The sequence below is a fragment of the Lepidochelys kempii genome, chromosome 2 (assembly GCF_965140285.1).
Source record: "Lepidochelys kempii isolate rLepKem1 chromosome 2, rLepKem1.hap1, whole genome shotgun sequence".
In the NCBI taxonomy this organism is placed as follows: Eukaryota; Metazoa; Chordata; order Testudines; family Cheloniidae; genus Lepidochelys; species Lepidochelys kempii.
Window position 1 is genome coordinate 210288179 of NC_136381.1, and position 8949 is coordinate 210297127.

The following is an 8949-nucleotide window of genomic DNA, read 5'->3' on the forward strand; positions in this document are numbered from 1 at the left end:
GTAACATTCACTGGCATTTTTAAGAGACCCACTTAGAAACATGCCATTCTCCCCACAGACATTCTTAGATCAATTTTGCCCTGTTCCCAGCCTTTATAGATGTTTGTTTTCAAATTAAAGCCATTTCCCTTCAGTTACCTCTCGCCTCAGCCCAGTTTGTAATTGTTACTGCAGTTGCTCGTTCCCCTTCTATGAACTTGGGAATATGACTTGCATCATGTTCGTGCAATGTGATGGGTAACATTTCTGGGTTAAAAGGTGAATGCTTGATTCCAGTTCATCACCAGACTTGGGCTTATAGTTAATGCTCATTTTAGGGAAATCATTCTTAAAAGTATCTTCACTGCAGGAGTCAGGACACGCTCATGCATCTGATGTTGCATTTTTGTGATATGTGATGCTACATGGCGGCACATTGTGATGTTGTGATGAAATTGCACCGTCCCCCAAAACATTTGCTGCTATTAATTGTTATTTGTATTAGGTAGTGCTATTATTATAAGGTTTATTAAGACAGCGTGTAAGGCCCAGAGGGTTTCGAACACAGGCCTGCAGGGCTGCGAACACCTCCTCTTCCCCTCAAGGCCCTGCCCCCATGCCACCCCTTCTCCCTAAAGCCCCCATCCTCGTGCCACCCATTCCCCCGATGCCCTGCTCCTGCACCACCTCTTCCCCCCAAGATCTTGCCCCCCCTCCCCGCTCCGCTCTCTTGCCCCGTTGCTCGTCCTTACAGCCAGTAAAAAGTGATGGGGCCATGGTCCCCGAACCCACCCTGTTCCAGTGCCTCTGTCCACTACCTTGGTCCACTGGAGACACAGACCACAGAAAGCAGCACTTTTGTGAAGAGGCTTCTTCGCTGATGAGAGAGCTTCTCATGTTGGTGTAGTTAATCCGCCTCCCTGAGAGGTGGTAGCTATGTTGACAGGAGAAGGTCTTCCATGGACATGGCACTGTCTACATGCCAGGTTAAGTCAGTATAACCACGTCGCTCAGGAATATGGATTTTTCACACCCCCTTAGTGGCGTAGTTATATTGATATAGGTCTGTAGTGTAGACCTGGCTTCATTCTAGATTTTGTGCATTTTCTTTTTCCATTTACTTATGTGGTGGAAATCAGTGCTTTCATGGACATCCGTGTAATTGGAGGAGAAATCCAACTACACTGTGAGTTGAGTCAAAACTGAAATGAAACAGAAAATGTTTGGATACTGTCACTCTTTTGTTTGGCCAGCAAAGTTAACAAAGCTAAAAATGATGTAACTGGCCTCGGCTCTCCAGACTGAATTGATTGCCTGAAACCTGGAACTTCTCAAAGGCTGAATGATCTGACAAGTCTTCTGCTAGCCCACTTCAAGTGACTTTTTATTATTTGTGTAAGTTTAAATGAATTCCTCTGAAATACACTGCAGAACTATTTAAATCAGTTTTCATCAGACCAAATTAGTTCATCACTGCCAAAGCTTTCATTCACTTTATAGGTTTCACATGAGAGCTAATCCTGGCTTCCCACTGAGAAGTGGATTTGCAGTCCAAGAAAAGTTCATGTATAATTACAATTTGAATAAAAAATTTGATGTCTATATCAGAGTTAAGGAAAAGAGGAGTTAATGAAAATTATCTTAAACATCTAGATAAACAAAGATAATACAAATTAAGGGAAGTTTTAAGGACTTGACCTTACAAAGAGCTGAGCGTGCAGGGTCCTCAGAATATCACAAGAAGTATTCAGTATGTCACAGGATAAAGCCCTGATTGTGACAGAGTTGGCATGTTCTTGTTGTTACATCTTTCCATCTCCTCAACACCAATACAAGAGTGATTATTCTGAGCTTAGAGAGGGTGACTATATTTCCCTATACTGAATACGGGACACCTGGTAAAATTACTCATACTCAAGTGATTTCAAAGGCAATCAATCATACAAACATTTAAATTAACATCAAGTTGACTAAGCCCCTGTTAAAAAGACATATTGTGTAGTTGGATTCTTTTTATCTACCTACTTATTTTTAAGGCTTTAGGATTCACACCACACAGGGAGGGGTGACACACACCCCCTTCCCACCTCTCCACCCCCAGACACTGAGAGGTGACACACACACACTCCCATACACCTCTCTCGCACAACAGATGTGACTGACCAATCTGATCCTCCCTGCCCGGTGCTCTCCACCCTCCATGCCTAGCTGGGCCCCCGGGATGAACCTGCCTCTCCTGGTACCTGGCACCACATCTTCCTGAGGCAACATGTGGATTTCTGCCAGAGTTCATGCCAGTATGTGGTCGGCACTGTGCGGGAGGGAAAGGATGGGAGCTGCTTCCAGCTGCAGGGGGAGATGACCTGCCCCCTGTCTTTGCAGAGCTCATCTCTTCCTTCCCCGCTGCCCCAACCTGTGTGGCTGGAAGCAGATTGTCCCTTCCTGCCCGCACAGTGTCGAAAGGCTGTCAATACCTCCAGGCTGCTGTTGGCCACCAACATAACCCAGCTGCCTCCTGTCCCCCCGCTGCAGCACGGGCAGGAAGGGGTTCGGCCCTAAGGATGCATTGTGCACCAGAGCCCAGGGAGCCTGACTGCAGGGGCTTCAGCGAACCCGGCCAGAGAGGTGGCTCAGCAGAGGAAGGTGCCTAGGGGATGGAGCAGCCTCATGCTCCCTGGGGGCAGGGGTGTGTGTGAAGAGGGTGCTAAGTCCCTGCCCCAGGGGCTGCTGTGGAACCTGCAGGGTTGGGGCACAAAGAGGCTGGAAATCGCTTCCCTCTCCCGTTGCTCCAGAGCTGAGCTGAGGGGCGGAGAGGCTTCCACATGCCAGCGCTGTGCCGGGCCTTGGCACATGCAGGGCTCAGCTCCTCCCAACCAGAGGCAGTGGGGGAAGGAAGGAGGCTGCAGGCCAGGCTGTTGGTGAGCTGAGCGCTCCGACCAGGGGCTGGTTCTCCACACAGTGCTGGGAACAGAATGCGCCCCGCCGGGTGGAATATGGAGGAGCAGAGCGGCTGGGGGGTGGGGGGAGAGGGAAGAGGCAAAGCAGGGAGTGGACAGCGGGAGGGGGAGCACATAAAGGGCCGATGGGTGGGCAGCAGAGGTGACATGTAACCAGACACTGCCTAGCGCCTGCCCACACTCACCAGCCACTGCAGCTCGCAGCACACAGCTGGTGCCGGAAGGAAATGGGATGGGGGGGGGCGGGGCCCTGCTGGGCACACAGTGGGGGCTGTGGTGATGGACCAGCAGGAGGAGTGGCTGGTCCCACACACAGCATCTTCGCCCCGCCACCAGCTTTGCACACCCACCCTTATCATTAGACCCCCTTGCCCCATCACCACTGGTGGGCAGGCAGCTGGTGAGCAGGGATTCAGCCAGCAGCAGGACCCACCAGTACTGATGTGGAGAGAGAGAAAATACAGGACAATTTGTCTGTTTTTAAGAAAAAGTTGTGACACATGCAGGAGGGCTTGTATACAGGACTGTCCCTGTAAAAACAGGCCGTCTGGTCATCCAAAGCTTACAGGAATTGTGAGAAAACTGAATTTAGTTTGTTATTGTTAAAATAAACTAAATGAGGGAATCAGCGACAACAAAATGCTGTTTGCTAAACATTATTTGCCACCCTCAATGTGCTTACTAGGGAAACCCATGGTCAGGCTGCACATGCTGCCCTTCCGGTGAAACGTCCACATCACCCTCTGCATGTGACAGCTGGACACCAGCTGACCAGTTTGCAAACAAACACAGCCACTTTTGCCTTCTAAAATCTTTTTCGAAACATACCAGTCACAAGCTTTTGATTGGTATTTAGAACATCCAGATCAGTAAGAGCAAAACCTTGCTAATGGACAACCAGATGTATAACAATCCATTGGGATCATCTAGTCTGACCTCCTGTAGAATACAGGCCATGGGACTTACAATAATTTAGATATTTCTATCATCATTTTTGGGGTACCTAATGCTACAGTTAAGAGTGCAAAGCCAGGATTTATTAGAACTCATTTTCACTCAGTCATACCTGTCTCTACATTTCTTTTTTTTAGGCTGATATTTTCCAAGCTTGGTCTCTGTCCAAGTGAATTCTTTTGGAATTGTGTTAATATATATATTTTACTAGAGAGAGATGCCAAATGACCAGCAATTTAAGGGACAGCTCAGCACTTTGAAGTTTGAATCCTCTAAAAATATGAACCCTCCAAGTCCTCCCCCTCCCTCCCCCACCACACACAAATTATTTTTAAAAGTGCATGAGTGTCAGGGAGGAGTTTTCTTCAGTCTCTTTAGGGTTGCTACTTGCTAGAAAGGGTGTCCATCCCAGGAGGATGTGTAGTTAGAACAGAAGACTGGTCAGAACTCCTGGGTGCTGCGACTGATGGCCCCACTGACTCTCTGGGTAACCTTAGGCAAATCATCTAATCTGCCTGTGCCTCAGTTTACCCATTTGTAAAATAACAAAAATTACTAAACATGCATTATTTTTCAGTCTAAGTATTAGATTTATTATACTAAATTTCTAATAGATTTGTGAACTGCAGATTACAGGGCTAGACCTGTTTCACGGTAGATACATAAACAGCGGTTACACATGGTTTATATTCATAGTGACTCTTCAAAGTGCAATCATCATTCAGTCTGCAGGGCATATAATTACTTTGAAAGAACATAGTTACTACTCTGTTGTATGCCATTTTATATGCTTCACTACATCACTTAATAATAACATCTATTCAGCCATCTTTCATTAAAAAACGCCAAGGTTTTGCTACTGTATATCTTTCAGCTACATACAGTGCAACCAAATTATTGCTGAAAATGTCACCCTGATATTTCTAAAGGCATTTATTGATATTTTGGAGAAAGAGAGAGAATTCTTTAAAAAGACCAACACTGGAAGAATTGGACTATGGTAGGTGAGTAGAAAGAATTTAGCAGGAGCAAACCATTGGATAATAATTTTTTTGTTGAGACACAAGTGAGAGAAGTGCTGTCTCAAACAACCAAGATCCACACCATTTTTTTTTGTGAGACACAATAAAAAACTGTATGTATTGTACTGCATCTTATTTCCCTGCACACTTCCACCCATTTGCCGGGTTACATTAGTGTTAGGCTGTTATGAAGCTGAGTCAAAGAGTTCAACAAGGAAGCTCAGCAATAGGTCAAAGGGAAAAGCCCAGAAAGTTCAAAAAAATATCTCTGGTACCTCTCCTGACTGGAGGCCAGACTAGATGAAAGTTTTGGCTGCTGAACCTTAGCATACTATATAATATGTTAACTACAAAGTACATGGCCAAAATCCTGCCTAATTTTACTCCCACTGAATCATGTTAATGAAACATGTTAATTCAGAAAATTCCAGCAGTGGCCATCCAGGCCAGATAATGCAGAGGCCCTGGAAAGTAAAAGGTAGGGATCTGCACACACTTATTGGCAAGCAAGGCACACAAGACAAAGACCAATATTTAGAGAATAATATTTAATGGCACAGAAGGAACACATGCATTGGATAAGTCATGGCCACTGCACTCTAGCCTACTGCAGTGGTGATGTCCTGCCGCTACCATGGAACTTAAATCTTCTTGGAGCTGGCTTCCCTGAGAATGCCCATTTGCTTTTAGGAAAGGCACATTCTTTGGGGGAGCCTACAAGGCAGTGGCTTGAGTTATGGCCACACCTCCTTTTTCAACGCCCACACCTTCTTTTCATGGGCATGCTGTGACTTGCACAGAACTGCCAAATAATGCTGCCTACCTTGGTTTACGCAAGGAAACACCATACTAGGAATTCACTTTTAGTGTGACTTGCCCATTGGTCCTGAGTGCACAGCCCCACTTCTATTGTTTTTGTCTGTTGCATAGCAGGCCAAAGACAGCATGATCAGGCCCCGATATTAGAACAAGAAGACATAAGTTACAACGATGAAAAAATTTTTTCTGTCAATACTAAGATGCATATAAAATGTAACACAAGTTTTCTCTAAGTGCTACCTAACAAAGCTTAAAACTAACACAACAGAATTATGATGACAGGAGGAAGGGAAAATGTTACTAAATATACTAAATGTACTATAAGATATACTCCAAAAATCCTGTTTTTAAAGAGACACTCAAGCAATCTGAATCACCAAATTTTATATTTGCCATAATATGACTAGGTTTGTTTTCACTTGTTAAAAAATTGTATATATATGATTTGTATTGAAACTTCGTTGTTTTATCTAAACCTTCTTCTGGAATGTTGGAAAATTCATTACTGTTATGTAAAGCCTCCACTCAATCCAGCAGAATGCAATTGTAAGATTTGTAACTTTTCAGTCATTGCTAGTATGATCATTAAGTTCTGTAACCTTTTGCAAACTTTGTAACTTTAGAGTAGCAACCTAGTCTATATCTGCAAAAAGAAAAGGAGTACTTGTGGCACCTTAGAGACTAACAAATTTATTTGAGCATAAGCTTTCGTGAGCTACAGCATGCATCCGATGAAGTGAGCTGTAGCTCACGAAAGCTTATGCTCAAATAAATTTGTTAGTTTCTAAGGTGCCATAAGTCCTCCTTTTCTTTTTGTAACTTTAGTTATTGTTAGCATAGCCTTTTAAGCTTTGTAACTCTTGCAAGCTTTGTAACCTTTTCAGTTACCACTTGTATAAACCTCCAAGCTTTGCAATACCCCATCACGCAATCAGTGAGGGTATGAACAAGGGAGTATGTGAGGGAGGTAAGGGAGTGTGAACAAGGGAGTGTATGTGGGACTGGGTGGAAAGGAACTGCAAGAATGGAGCCCGGATCCAGGAGCCAGGTGTGTCTGATGTAATCTGCCCTGAGAAGGCAATCATGGGGGGCTGTAAAGAAAGGAAGAACCTGGTATGCATGAAAGGAGCGAGGCCTGGGAATGCGTCTCCGTGACAGACACAGAAGGGAAACTCAGTGTATGTGACAGAAGCCGCCCAGTTCCAGCACAAGGAAGAAGGCATAGACACAAGCCCCCTGCTTCTTGACCTGCTCGCCGGCCTGGATCTGTGACCACAGGCAGACACACCAGATCTACTATGCTTTGGCTTCTTGCCTTCCTCTGCTGTCTCCAGTAACTCTCCGCCTGAGTGAGCGTGAGGGTGCATGAGGGTATGAATGCGATGAATGTGTGCGTGCATGAATCCATCCCTTTTCTGTTTGATCCAACAGCGGCATTTAATAAAAACAGTATAAGTGTAACCCTGAGTTGGTTTCTAGGGAAACTGAGGTAACAATTACAATCTTATATGAAAGCCAAAAATGGAACTAACAGACCAGCTGAGTTTCCCTCTCTGACCTAGGTGAACTACAAATAAAAATCAAACGGTAAAATGCAAAGTAGATTTTTGCAGTGCTTTTAACTTTAATGATCTAGAGTGCAGCTTGTAACTTAGAAAAGGAATTTCTTTGAAAAATCCATCTAGCTTCTAGCCCTCTAAAATGCAGCAGTCACCATAGTATCTAGCTAGATGTTTCTTGGCCTGATAGCACTCACTACAGAAAATGCACATGAATCACCAAAATAAATAAAAAAGCCAGTTCTTCGATCTATAGCATGAAAGATTTGTTCTTAGAAAGAGCAGAACAGTGTAGGAAATCTCCCCCAAGAAACATGTGATTCCTACTTATCGCTCAGGGTACTGTTGTATCCTGTACAACAGTAAATTAAAGAACTAAGGGGGATGCTTAGGCAGGAGCGAATAAGGTTGGCTGGAGTGTCCCAGCTGGGAGCAAGAGACTTTTGCAGAAGCCTGCCAAGGCAGGGAATGGCTACTGGGAGCAAGTGGAGTCCAGCAGGGAAAAAGCTCCAGGAATAAGGCAGGGAGACTGGGATAATGGACTTGATGAGGGGTTTGAGAACTTTAATTTTGAATATTTTGTTATGTTAATAAATCCAGGCTGACAGAAGGGTATTGCTGAACTTGAGAAAAGTTTGGTTTGGTAATATGACTGCCAGAACCCTGAAAAGAAGGGAAATTGAGGCAGGGCACCTGCAGAGTGACCTCAGTCCATGAGGGGGTGCTCAAGAGGTGGCTGGCCTGTTGACATAGCTGAAACAATTACACTTTCAGTACAAATAGTGCCAATGTACACATAATGGAGAGGAAGCTTCACAGTTATTAAATGTACATTCAGACTTCCTGTAAAGCAGTTGCAACTCCCTTGAAGCCAATGCCATTGCACCCATTTGAACCAGGTCTGAATCTGACCTCGTACTACATGTTTCCTCCAGGAGCAAAGGATTATACATAAACTAGTCTTATTCCAAAGCAGCATAAAGAAATAAAATTAAAGGGCTGAGCAGTGTAAAAGAAGAGGAAAAAGTGGTTCATATATTCAGAGCTCTCCAAAGTTAAAGTGATTCTCCAGGCTGAAGTCAAGGCTAGTGTCCAAATGAAAGCAAAAAGATTGATTCACTTTCTGAAATAGGGGTAACATAACAAAATGAAAACCATTGCAGGCCATTTCAGTTCTGCGCTGTTGGTGGTTTGTCATTCTCTGGATGTTTGCCAGAGCCAGTTCTTGTTTCTTACATGCCACAAAAGATTTTGCTGCCTCTGATCCTCTAGTATGAAAAACTGGTGCTTTTCCAGGGTGGAGGATAAAGGCATATAGAGAGGCAGTACTGGTTAAAGGACTAGAAGCCAAGAGAGCCTGACTTCTAATCTCTCTCACTGTATAGATTTGGACAATTGACTTAACTGTTGTGCCTCAGTTTACCCATCTAAAATGTTGATGATAAATAATACCTACCCCACAAGGATGCTGAATGGAGGAGTAAGTAGTTATTATTTGTAAAGTTCTTTGAAAGTGTAAAGAACTGTAGTGTATAAGCACCAAGTATTATTTTTCTTTTTTCAAGAACACTAATATAATGGTCAGTCCATGAAGTTGCTTCTTTATCTTTAAGTGCTGCTTTCTAGTTCAAGAAAGAGCCCAGCTCTGATGCTGAGAGA